We start from the raw sequence: 13,771 nt of genomic DNA, 5'->3' as shown, positions 1-13,771 counted from the left end.
ATCGGTAAGAGACGTCATATATCACAACATATCTAATAAAGTACGGTTACGATGTTCGCACACACCATTACGCTGTGGTGTTCCAAGTGGCGTGAGTTGTGAAACTATTCCACATTGTTTTAAATGAAGGCCAAACTCGTAACTCAAATATTTGCCTCCGCGATCAGATCGTACAAACTTTATTTTATTATTACGATGATTCTCCACTTCACTCTGTAATTCTTTGAACTTTTCAAAATTTTCAGACTTGTGCTTCATTAAGTAGATATACCCATATCTGCTCAAATCATTTGTGAAGGTCAGAAAATAACGATACCCGCCGCGTTCCTCAAGACTCATTGGACCGCATACATCGGTATGTATTATTTCCAATAAGTCATTGGCTCGCTCCATTGTTTCGGATAAAGGACTTTCAGTCATCTTGCCTATGAGGCATCGTTCACAAGTATCAAATGATTCATAATTAAGTGATTCCAAAACGTCCATCCGCATGGAGTTTCTTCATGCGCTTTAGACCAATATGACCTAAACAACAGTGCCAAAAAATATGTTGCACTATCATTGTCAACTTTGCATCTTTTTGCATCAATATTATGAATATGTGTATCACTACGATCGAGATTCAATAAACCATTTACATTGGGTGTATGACCATAGAAGGTTTTATTCATGTAAACAGAACAACAATTATTCTCTAACTTAAATGAGTAACCATATCGCAATAAACATGATCCAATCATATTCATGCTCAACGCAAACACAAAATAACATTTATTTAGGTCCAACACTAATCCCGAAGATAGAGGGAGTGTGCGATGGTGATCTTATCATCCTTGGAATCACTTCCAACACACATCGTCACCTCGCCCTTAACATGTCTCTATTCATTTTGTGACTCCTGTTTCGAGTTACTAATCTTAGCAACTGAACCGATATCAAATACCCAGTGGGCTACTATGAACACTAGTAAAGTCCACATCAACAACATGTATATCAAATATATCTTTGTTCACTTTGCCATCCTTCTTATCCGCCAAGTATTTGGGGCAGTTCCATTTCCAGTGACCATTTCCATTGCACTAGAGGCACTTACTTTCAGGCTTGGGTCCAGCTTTGGGCTTCTTCAGGGGAGCGACAACTTGCTTGCCATTGTTCTTGAAGTCCCCTCTCTTTCCCTTGTCCTTTTTCTTGAAACTAGTGGTCTTGTTAATCATCAACTCTTGATGCTCTTTCTTGATTTCTACCATCGCCGATTTTAGCATTGCGAGGAGCTCGGGAATCATTTTCGTCATCCCTTGCATATTGTAGTTCATCATGAAGTTCTAGTAGCTTCGTGATAGTGAATAGAGAACTTTGTCAATCATTATCTTATCTAAAAGATTAACTCCCTCATGATTCAAGTGATTGTAGTACCCAGACATTCTGAGCACATGTTCACTGGTTGAGCTATTCTCCTACATCTTGTGGGCAAAGTACTTGTCAGAGGTCTCAGACCTCTCGACACGGGCATGAGTCTAAAATACCAATTTCAGCTCTTGGAACATCTCATATGCTCTGTGGCATTCAAAACATTTTCGAAGTCCCGATTCTTAGCCGTAAAGCATGGCGCACTAAACTATTAAGTAGTCATCATATCGAGCTTGCCAAACATTCATAACGTCTGCATTTGCTCCTGTAATAGGTCTGACACCTAGCGGTGCATCATGGACATAATTCTTCTATGCAGCAATGAGGATAATTCTCAGATCACGGACCCAGTCCGCATCATTGCTACTATCATCTTTCAACTTATTTTTCTCTAGGAACATATCAAAAACATATAGGAGATATATCGCGACCTATTGATCTACAACATAGATATGCAAAACTCTCAAGACTAAGTTCCTGATAAATGTTCAATTAATCAAATTACTAATGAACTCCCACTTAAATAGACATCCCTAAAGTCATCTAAGTGATACGTGATCCAAATAAACTAACCCATGCCGGATCATCACGTGAGATGGGGTAGTCATCAATGGTGAACATCTCTATGTTGATCATATCTACTATATGATTCACATTCAACCTTTCGGTCTCCAGTATTCTGAGGCCATGTCTGTACATGCTAGGCTCGTCAAGTTTAACCCAAGTATTCCGCATGTGCGAAACTGTCTTGCATCCGTTGTATGTAAACGTAGAGTCTATCACACCCGATCATCACATGGTGTCTTAACACGATGAACTGCAGCAACCGTGCATACTCATGGAGAACACTTTTACCTTGAAATTTAGTAAGGGATCATCTTATAATGCTACCGCCGTACTAAGAAAAATAAGATGCATAAAAGATAAACATCATATGCAATCAAAATATGTGACATGATGTGGCCATCATCATCTTGTGCTTTTGATCTCCATCTCCAAAGCATCATCATGATCTCCATCATCACCGGCTCAACACCTTGATCTCCATTGTAGTGTCGTGGTCGTCTCGCCAACTATTGCTTCTACAACTATTGCTAACACATAGTGATAAAGTATAGCAATTACATGGCGTTTGCATTTCATACAATATAGAGACAACCATAAGGCTCCTGTTGTTTGTCAAATATCTTACAAAAAATGATCACCTCATACAATAACGTTTATCACATCAAGTCTTGACCATATCACATCACAACATGCCGTGCAAAAACAAGTTAGACATCCTCTACTTTGTTGTTCCAAGTATTATGTGGCTGCTACGGGCTCCCAGCAAGAACCGTTCACCTACGCATAAAACCACAATGGTGATTCATCAAGTTTGCTATTTTAACCTTCTTCAAGGACTGGCCGCAATAAAATTTGATTCAACTAAAGTAGGAGAAACAGACACCCGCCAGCCACCTTTATGCAAAACTAGTTGCATGTCAGTCAGTGGAACCGGTCTCATGTGCGTGGACATGTAAGGTTGGTCCATGCCGCTTTGTCCCACAATACGGCAGAATCAAAATAAGACGTTGGTGGTAAGCAGTATGACTATCACCACCCAAAACTCTTTGTGTTCTACTCGTGCATATCATTTACGCATAGACCTGGCTCATGATGCTGCCGTTGGGAATCATTGCACTGAAAACAAAAAAAATTCTACGCACACGCAATGATCTATCCATGGAGATGCATAGCAATGAGGAGAGTGTGTCTATGTACCCTCGTAGACCATAAGCGGAAGTGTTTTAACAATGCGGTTGATGTAGTTGAACTTCTTCTAGCTCCGACTGATCAAGTATCGAATGTACGACACCTCCGAGTTCTGCACACGTTCAGCTCGGTGATGTCCCTTGCCTTCTTGATCCAGCAAGACATCGCGGTAGTAGATGAGTTCCGTCAGCACAACGGCGTGGTGACGGTGATGGTGAAGTGATCGTCATAGGGCTTTGCCTAAGCACTACGGAAATATGACCTGGGGAGCAAACGGTGGATGAGGCACCGCACACGGCTAAACAATTGTCTGGTGTGTGTTAGGGCGCCCCCTCCACATATATATATAGGTGGGAGGGAGAGGGGAGGCAGCCAGGAGGTTCCCAAGTAGGCCGAATCCTACTTGGGGTCTCCCCATGGCCGGAGCCCCCTGCCTTATTTACCGGAGGGGGAAGGAAAGAGGGGAAGGGGGAAAGGAAGGGGAATCTTATTCCCTTTCTTTCCTTCCCTCCTTCCCCTTTCCTTCCCCACCTTGCCCGGCCTATATGGGGGGCGCACCAGCCCCTTGTGGCTGGTTTGTTTCCCCTCTTGGCCCATAAGGCCCATATCTTTTGCCGGGGTGCCCGGAACCCCTTCCTGTGACTCGATATGTACGCGGTACCCACCGAAACACGTTCGGTGTTCGAATACCATCGTCCTATATGTCAATCTTTACCTCTCGACCATTTCAAGACTCCTCGTCATGTCCATTATCTCATCCGGGACTCCGAACAACATTCGATCACCAAAACACATAACTCATATAATACTATATTGTCATCGAACGTTAAGCATGCGGACCCTACGGGTTCGAGAACTATGTAGACATGACCGAGACACTTCTCCGGTGAATAATCAATAGCGGAACCTGGATGCCCGTATTGGCTCCTACATATTCTACGAATATCTTTATCGGTCGAACCGTTCTGACAACATATGTAATTCCCTTTGTCCATCGGTATGTTACTTGCCCGAGATTCGATTGTCGGTATCTTCATACCTAGTTCAATCTCGTTACCGGCAAGTCTCTTTACTCATTTCGTAATACATCACCTTGTGACTAACTCCTTAGACATTTGCTTTCAAGCTTATGATGTGTATTACCGAGAGGGGCCAGAGATACCTCTCCGATACTCGGAGTGACAAATCCTAATCTTGATCTATGCCAACTCAACAAACACCTTTGGAGATACCTATAGAGCATCTTTATGATCATCCGGTTACATTGTGACGTTTGATAGCTGAAAGTGCGTTATATCGACTAGAGGGGGGGTGAATAGGCGATTTTTATGAAAGTCTTCAAAACGTGGAAGTTATGAAGACAAACGATAGAAATAAACCTATTACCCTGCAGCGGAAGGTAGACTACACTAGGCAAGCCATAGTCAAGCATTCAATAGAGTGAAAGCACAATGACTAATAGCAGCAATGTAGTAAGGATCGGGTAGGAAGATATTGTGAAGCCACACAGAACACGCAGTCACTCAGTGAAGACAAAAATAGTGCGAACATATAATGACTTCACAGGGAGTAACAGTAAGTAAAGGGAAGGGAAGATGAAACCAGTGACTCGCTGAAGACAATGATTTGTTGGACCAGTTCCAGTTGCTGTGACACCTGTACGTCTGGTTAGGGCGGCTAGGTATTTAAACCTTAGGACACCCAGTCCCGGACACCCAGTCCTGAACACGCAGCTCAGGACACCCAGTCCTCACCGTATTCCCCTTGAGCTAAGGTCACACAGACCTCGCCCAATCCCTCTAGTAAGTCTTCAAGGTAGACTCCCAAACCTTCACAGACTTTGTTCACCGGCAATCCACAATGTCTCTTGGATGCTCAGAACGCGACGCCTAACCGGCTGGAGGATGCACAGTCCTCAAGTGTAATAAGTCTTCAGATCACACAGACAAGAAGACTTAAGTGATGCCTAATTCTCTTTGGCTCTAGGTGGTTAGGGCTTTATCCTCGCAAGGAATTCTCTCTCAAAGGCTTCGAGGTGGGTTGCTCTCAAACAACAAAAGCCGTACTCTGAATCTGAGCAGCCAACCGTTTATGGTTGTAGGGGGTGGGCTATTTATAGCCACTTGGCAACCCGACCTGATTTGTCCGAATTGACCCTGGGTCACTAAGGAACTGACACGTGTTCCAACGGTCGGATTTCAAACTCACACGACAACTTTACTTGGGCTTCAAGCAAAGCTGACTTGCCCGACTCTGGACAAGATTCGCTCTCAAAGTCTTCACTCGAAGACATAGGTTTTGTTTAAGCATCACTTCAGTCATTCTGACTGGTTCTCTTGGACCCCACTTAACAGTACGGTGGTTCCTATGACTCAACACAGAAGAAAGAGAACTACGAAAGATCTAAGTCTTCGAGCTCCATAGGCTTCATGTGGTGTCTTCTCTTGTCATAGTCTTCAATGTGAATATCTTCATATACCACCTTTGACTTTAATGTCTTCATACATTTTTAGGGGTCATCTCTGGTAGGAAAACCGAATCAATGAGGGACTTCTACCTGTGTTATCCTGCAATTCTCACAAACACATTAGTCCCTCAACTAGGTTTGTCGTCAATACTCCAAAACCAACTAGGGGTGGCACTAGATGCACTTACAATCTCCCCCTTTTTGGTGATTGATGACAAACTAGTTGAAGTTTTCAACGGGGAATATAATCTGTGAAATTGTAAAGGATAAGGAATTATCTTCATAAGTTGCAAGGGCTCCCCCTGAAGATGTGCATATAAGTAATTTGCTTTTGGAATGCAAATGCACATGGCAGGTTGTACTTGTGGAGATCCACTTCAACTTATGATGACAATCCACTATGCATGTGGAAGTATATGAAGATAATGACATGCATAATGGAAAATGGACGTCTGCAGAATGATCTAAGTGCAAAATTTATCGTCGTACATGCGGAATTTATCATCGCAACACAAGGTGGCAGATAAGTAGCAGACAACCATCGAGTTTAAGTGTTACAACTCAAAGAACCAAATGTAGCAAAACGAGAGTTGTAAGCACGAAGCAAAATATAAAGCACCCGCCCATATGGACCCGCTTGAAGACTATCAACCTCACATGCTTCTCCCCCTTTTGTCAGTAAGGACCAAAAAGGTTTGAAGACATAGAGCATCTACTCGTTCCCATGAGGAGTAGGTGAAGCAGCAGGGTCGTTGGTGGTGTTTGGCGGTGCTGAAGAGCTTGGAGCAGAGTCGAAGCATGCTGAAGGAGGTGGCGGTGAAGTAGCATCGTCTTCATCCTCGATCACTCTGGCATTCACAGTTGCAGCAGTGGAAGAGAACTCAGAGTCTTCAAGGGATGGAGTTCGTCGCAGCACTGCCCTTCGAGGAGGTGTGGAGTCAAACTTGAATCGCTCAGTGAAGCCATCCTCTTGAAGATCATCTTCAGAACACATCAGTGTTAGCCCTTTCCATGTGCGGCGAGAGGTTTCATGGGCAACAAAAGCATTCTTGGTGGCAAGATTGTGAATGCGATTAACATCCACCAAGAGGCTTTGCATCTGACGCTTCAGCCAGTCATGATGCCTATCCTGTTTCTGATGAAGAGCCACAAGAAGCTCTCGGTCGTTGAGAACATGGGTGTGCTTCTTGGGTCATGGAGCAGTTGTACTATCAGTGGCTTCAGTGAGAGCAGGATGCGGTGCACGTGTAGTGCCAGCCAAAGGATACACACGAGTTACGGCTTCCACGCCTTCAACGTTCTGAGTGAAACTTTGATGCTCTACATTCTGAAGACTGAGAGGTTCCTTGGCAGGCTCAGGATAGATGGCTTCAATAGACATATCCACATCAGGCAGAAAGATCCGATGGTTGCGGGCCGAGGGCTGATATGAGATAGCGGAGTGAAGTTTGATCAGCCGCATCACCCAAGGGGCATAGAACTTCAAACCAAACAGATCAGAGCCAGATGCAGCAAGTTGGCGAATGAAGAAATCCTGTGTATTGAAGCATTTTCCATGAAGAATGTAGAAGACCAAAGTCTTCATTGCACCTTCCAGCTTGGCATGGGGAGAATGTCCTTTGATTGGCCAGAGAGTTCGCCTTATGATGTGATAAATGGTTCTTGGCAGATACTCAAGGTCTTCAACGAAGAACTCCGTGGGATAAGCAGCATCTTGTGGCAATGGCTTCATCATACTGAGCATCTGACTCATATTAGGTTCAGTCTTCTGAAAGATGCTCTCAATAGCTTCACTATGAAGCTAACAGCCATGCTCGTAGGGATCGCCAAGAGTGGGCAAACCAGTGAGCTCAATGATGTCAAAGGCTTTGGCTTCGTGATGAACGTTTCCTGTCATCCACTCCAGGACCCAAGTCTTCGGATCTCTGCTATACCCGCGGATGTGAAGTGTGGCATAGAATTGGAGCAGCAACTCTTCATTCCAATGCTCTTGGTCAGTGACGAACGGCAGCAGTCCAACCTCTTTGAAGCAATCCAGAGCTTCTTCCAGACAGGGCAGACCAGCTATTGCTTCAATGTCAAGGCGCTTGTGTGGGAAGATGCGACCTTGGTTGTAAAGAACACATGAGTAATAGCTTCGCTGCGGATAACTCCAGAACCGATCAGATGATATTCTTTCCCTGGAGTAGGGGTTCCTGGAGCTGTTGAAGAATGTGTTGTCTGCTTTGAAGCCATTGATATTGAAGGAGCCAGGTGCTGATGCAGGACCTGGGAACCTTGGCAATCTTGGGATTGGCTTCTGTACCTGAGGCCTGTGCTCAACATGATAGTCGAACTGGGGACCGGCAGCAGACTCAGGAACAGAAGTGGCGGGATCAATGGCTTCGCTGACTTCTGGTGCTTTTGTTGGTGAGGGATCCACATTAGCTTCAGCCATGACAGCGTCAGTGGCTTCAGTGGTGTTGGTGGTGGCAGCCTCAAGATGTTCAACCTCCACTTGATGAGCAGGAGGATCGGTCACGATCACGTTCTCCTCGAGAACTGCTTCTTGGTGGGACAGGGGAGTGGCAACTTGTGGGACTTCTTCTTCCGCGGCTGATGCAGCCGGATTGTCTTCAGCAGAGACTTGAGGCCTTGGACCTTTGCGAAGCCTGCGCAATGCGGGTGACGCCTGTGGAGTTGTTGTTGGCTGGGCCTCAAGGTCTTCATTCTCTTGTGGGCGATCCGCCCATGAAGCATCCTGTGCAATTGGCGTCAATGGACGACCAATGCTGATGAGATCGCTGTGCGTTAGCACAGGCGATGATACCTGTTGGTGTTCTAGCTGAGGAAGGGTTGCATCATCTTCAACATGGTCATGATGACCAATGTCTTCAGCAGTGATGGGATCAGCTGCTGGAAAGTCTTCAGCTTCATGAGCCTCTGTGAAAGCAGGCTCATGGACAGTCAGTTGACGTTCTTGTGGATCGGCGTCGGGGTGAACCATGGAAATGGGTTCAACAATCAAGGGCTCTGTGGGAGCAGCCCGTTCCTTCTTGGTCATTCTTTTCTTCTTGGCGGGGGCAGTAGCAAAGGCTTCAGGATGTTTTCTCTTCCTTGCTTCAGCCTCAGCAGTCCTGGTCTTCTTCAGTTTTGAAGCGGTTGACCTGACCTTTGGCTTCGGGCCAGTCATGCTAGTTGGGAAGACAAGGAGATCTTCCTCCTGCCTTGGTGCTTCAGGTTCAGCCATAGCGGGCTTCTTCATCTTCTTTGCTGCCATCCTGGGGTCGATGCCAGGACGCCCAAGGGCCTTGCGCTTCTCAGCCTCATTGTAGGCCTGCACACATTTGTCAGCCAGAACCTTCATGCGCTCACGAGAACCTTGAGCTTCTGCATGTTTCTTGAGAAAGGCTTCCTTGAGCTCGTGCAGCATAATCTTAAAGTTCTTCACCTCTTGCACGCTGAGCTTGGCCATATGCTTCTTGAACTGAGCCTTTTCATAGTCAATCTTTTGCTTCAGTTCAACAATGCGCTGTGGCGATAGCTAACTCTGAAGCAATGGCGCCATTGAAGGCGACACTGAGGCCAATGGGTAGTTGCAGATCTTCGAAGCTGATGTTTGGCGTGTCAAACCATTCATCAATGAAGTTGTGGATGATTGTTACATCAAAGAGAGGCAGATCATTCAAGATTTCTGCTTCTTCTTTGCTCTTGATGAGTTGCTCAAGACCGTCATCTGCAAAATCTTCATCACTTGACAGATCAATGGCATCATTGCACGGAATGGCAACAGCTGTTAGCTCTTGGCCGGTGTGTGGCAGAGGCATCTTGACCTTCTAGGGCTTGGAGATGCGTGATAAATCTTCGGACTGCACACTGTCTTCAGGAGGTGCAGTTGCCAGTGGCTTCGCCCGTGAGATTTTTGGTGAAGGGGCAGGCTTTGAAGCTTTAGGATTCTTCAACTTCTTTGGCTTCGGCGCTGCAGGCGCTTCATCTGATTCAGCGTCAGCTGCAGGCTCATTCACTGCAGTCCCTTGAACCAAGATATGGGTGATGAGGCCTTCAAGGTTGTAGAAAGGACCGACGACATTGGGTTCTGCATTTCGTGTGCCATCAGCCATTGGAGCTGAGGGACCAGGGTTGAAGTTTAGTCCCAATGTCTTCTTGTTTTGCTTCGCTGAGTTCTGGGCAAACTGGAAGTTGCGCTTGAATAGAATGTCGTCACGACACCATAGTAGTGACGATGGGTGTGCATCAACAGGCTATGGCCCACGGACCATGCAGGGATAGAAGCCTTGTTCAATGGCTTCATCTCTAGACCTGGGTTGAAGATTCTTGTATAGGATGTCTCCCCACGGTCTCTTGATGGCATTTTTCTCAGCATATTCCTTTGTTACAAATCGGTATTTGAACCATTGTTCTGCCCAATATCTTCGAATCCATTGGATTCGGGTCTTGCGCTGATTGTAATCCTCTTCAGGATCTGTCTTGTACAGTTCTGAGAGGTCATCTGGCAGATCTCTAGATGTTTCTCCATGACGCTTTCTGCCACCCTTCCTTGCTGATTTCTCTGAAGCCATGAACTTTAAACTGAAAGGCTTCAACACGTTCAAAGGCTTCAAAGATTTTCGCTTGCTGGACAAACAGGAACTTGCTTCGGGAGAATTTATATGATGCTGTAAGAATTCTGCAAATGAATGCAGACTATGAGAACCAAGGGATTCACCCACAGACATGTACCTGTGACAGCATTAAGGTGCGAGGGAAGGGGAAGAGGTCATATGCATTCTCAGAAGATTTTGAATATAAATCAGTTTAGAAGACATTGACCTCATCGTGCGAAGACATTCACTCATAGATAAGGAGTTGGTTCCAGATTTGTACGAATCCAGAGATCAGTACAAGTGAGGAATCTAACTACTTTGTGAAGCATAAGTGAATATACTAGGCATGTTATGAGATGCAATATGAGAGAGATCTAACTTGTGTGAATAGAAGCTGCTTGTGGTAGAAAGTGACAAAGCCATAGGATCAACGGTGCCATAAAAAGGAAGTTTTATTTACCACACTAAGAACTGCTAGACGGAGTGGAAGATGAGGCCGAGCAGTTCGATCTTCCATGCCCTAACTTGGCGACGGAGGACACCTACGGCGACGGCGGGGAGGACGATGTCCGCGGTCGGCGTGAAGACGGCGTCGGAGAGGTTGCGGCAGCGAAGCGCTTCGTCGCCGGCGTCGTCAAGGGCTAGCGGTGGCGCTAGGGTTCGTGCGAGAGTGGAAGAAGAGATAATGACCGCCGTGAAGTGTGTATTTATAGGTACAGGGGCGGCACTGCGTTATTACACAGGTGCCCCTGGCGATTCGCATCTGAGGAACACGTGGCCATTATGCAGAATTTTGGGGTTTGTTCCACGTCCCACGCATGCCTGGATTGTCGGGTGGTCGTTCCTACTTCTCCGGGTTTCATGTGGAGGAATGAGCATTGAAAGTGGACTTAAGGTTTGTCTTTGTATCTTCTGCTGACAAGGACGCAGAGAAGACATTCGACAGTTTCAATAGAATGCATATGATTTGGAGAGATAGAGTTTGAGATAGATAGCATAGAGAGATTAGGGTCCGATCACATTCACTTAGTTCAAAAGATTCAACAAGAAGACATAGCTATAAGTGAATGCTGTAGAGGACAGAACACTAGTATATATATATATAATCAACATAGTGAAGATAATCATGAAGACCTGTTGAGATTGAAGCCAAACCAAATGTGAAGACATAGCAAGGTAACGCCATGAGTGAAACACTTCAAAATAGAACATTTGGTGGTGGCGTTACCCACCGTATAGGAAGTATTAGACCCATACACGGCGCACAATTATCGTGGTGCTCCGAAGTCAAATTCCACATTAATGTATTCACACTTAGAATGTATGTCTTCATTGATTGAAGATATACTTTACTTCGTGTGTTGCACATCTAAGTCATCAATATGCATAAGGGTTAGGATGTGTGCCTGATCACAGGACATTTAAGGATTCCAGGATATTTAGCTCACACCGTAACTTGCAAAATCTCTTCTCATCCAAGGGCTTGGTGAAGATATCTGCCAATTGCTCTTCAGTGTTGACGTGTATGATATCAATATCTTCCTTCACAACATGATCTCTGAGAAAGTGATGACGAATTTCAATGTGCTTTGTCTTCGAGTGCTGAACTGGGTTGTTGGCAATCTTGATGGCGCTTTCGTTGTCGCAGTAGAGTGGCACTTGCTTCAGATGAATGCCATAGTCTTTGAGCGTTTGCTTCATCCACAGAAGCTGAGCGCAGTAAGATCCAGCAGCAATGTATTCAGATTCAGCAATGGAGAGAGATACACAGTTCTGCTTCTTTGAAGACCAACATACAAGTGATCGTCCCAGAAAGTGACATGTGCCTGATGTAGACTTGCGATCAACTTTGTGACTAGCATAATCAACATCCGAGAATCCAACCAGATCAAACTCTAAGCCCTTTGGATACCATAATCCTAGAGTTGGGGTGTGAGCCAAATATCGAAGAATTCGCTTCACAGCTAAGTGATGCGACTCCTTTGGTGCCGCTTGAAATCGAGCACACATGCAAACACTAAGCATAATATCTGGCCTAGATGCACATAGATAAAGTAAAGAACCAATCATGGAGTGGTATACCTTTTGATCGAACTCTTTACCATTGTCGTCAGGACCCAGATGATGCTTGGCTGGCATTGGCATCGTGAAGCCTTTGCAGTCTTGCATACCGAACTTCTTCAGGCAATCTTTGAGATACTTCTCTTGAGATATGAAGATGCCATTGCGTTGCTGTCGTATTTGAAGAACGAGAAAGAACTTCAGCTCTCCCATCATAGACATTTGATATTGCTCTTGCATCATATATCCAAACTCTTCACTGTACTTCTGATTGGTGCAGCCGAAGATAATGTCATCCACATATATTTGGCACACAAACAGTTCACCATCATATGTCTTCGTGAAGAGAGTGGGGTCGAAAGAACCAGGTATGAAGCCTTTTCTCTTCAGGAAGTATTTGAGTGTGTCATACCAGGCCCGAGGGGCTTGTTTGAGGCCATACAGTGCCTTGTTGAGCTTGTATACCATGTCAGGATGTTTTGGATCTTCAAAGCCAGGAGGTTGTGCAACATACACTTCTTCTTCAATCTTGCCATTGAGGAAGGCGCTCTTCACATCCATTTGATAAAATAGTATGTTGTGATGATTTGCATAGGCCAGCAGTATGCGTATGGCTTCAAGTCTAGCCACAGGAGCAAATGTTTCATCGAAGTCAATGCCTTCCACTTGAGTATATCCTTGAGCAACGAGACGAGCTTTGTTTCTGACAACTTGACCATGCTCATCTTGCTTGTTGCGGTATATCCATTTGGTGCCTATTATGTTGTGCTTCCGAGGATCGGGACGCTTGACCAGTTCGCTTACATTATTCAGCTCAAACTGTTGAAGCTCGTCTTGCATAGCTTGAATCCATTCAGGTTCCATGAAGGCTTCTTCAACTTTCTTGGGTTCTGTTATTGAGACGAATGCGAAGTGCCCACAGAAATTTGCTAGCTGAGTTGCCCTTGAACGAGTGAGTGGACCGGGTGCATTGATGCTATCAATTATTCTTTCAATCTGCACTTCATTGGCAACGCGAGGATGTACAGGGCGAAGATTTTGCTCTTGCTAATCATTGTCGTTGTTAGAAGGAATGTCTTCAGGCTGAGCATTGTCTTCATGTTGATCAGGTGCTGAGATGATAAGTTCTTCTTCAGGATGAGCTTCAGAAGGTATAATTTCTCCAGTTCCCATTAGATTGATTGATTCACTGGATGGAACTTCATCTAGCACATTTGGCAGTTGCTCTCTTTGTGAACCGTTGGTCTCATCGAACCGCACATCCACTGTTTCAACCACTTTGTAATGAAAGAGATTGAAGACTCTGTAGGAGTGCGAATCCTTTCCATATCCAAGCATAAAACCCTCATGTGCTTTTGGTGCAAACTTTGAGGTGTGATGTGGGTCCTTGATCCAGCACCTGGTGCCAAATACTCTGAAGTAACTGATATTTGGCTTCTTGCCAGTAAGAAGCTCATAAGATGTCTTGTTCAGAAGCTTGTGAAGATAAACACGATTG

The sequence above is a fragment of the Triticum urartu genome, chromosome 5A, assembly GCF_056163025.1.
Source record: "Triticum urartu cultivar PI428250 chromosome 5A, HENAU_Tu73, whole genome shotgun sequence".
NCBI classification, from domain to species: domain Eukaryota; kingdom Viridiplantae; phylum Streptophyta; class Magnoliopsida; order Poales; family Poaceae; genus Triticum; species Triticum urartu.
The sequence above is the reverse complement of the archived record's forward strand: the minus strand, read 5'-3'. Positions refer to the sequence as shown.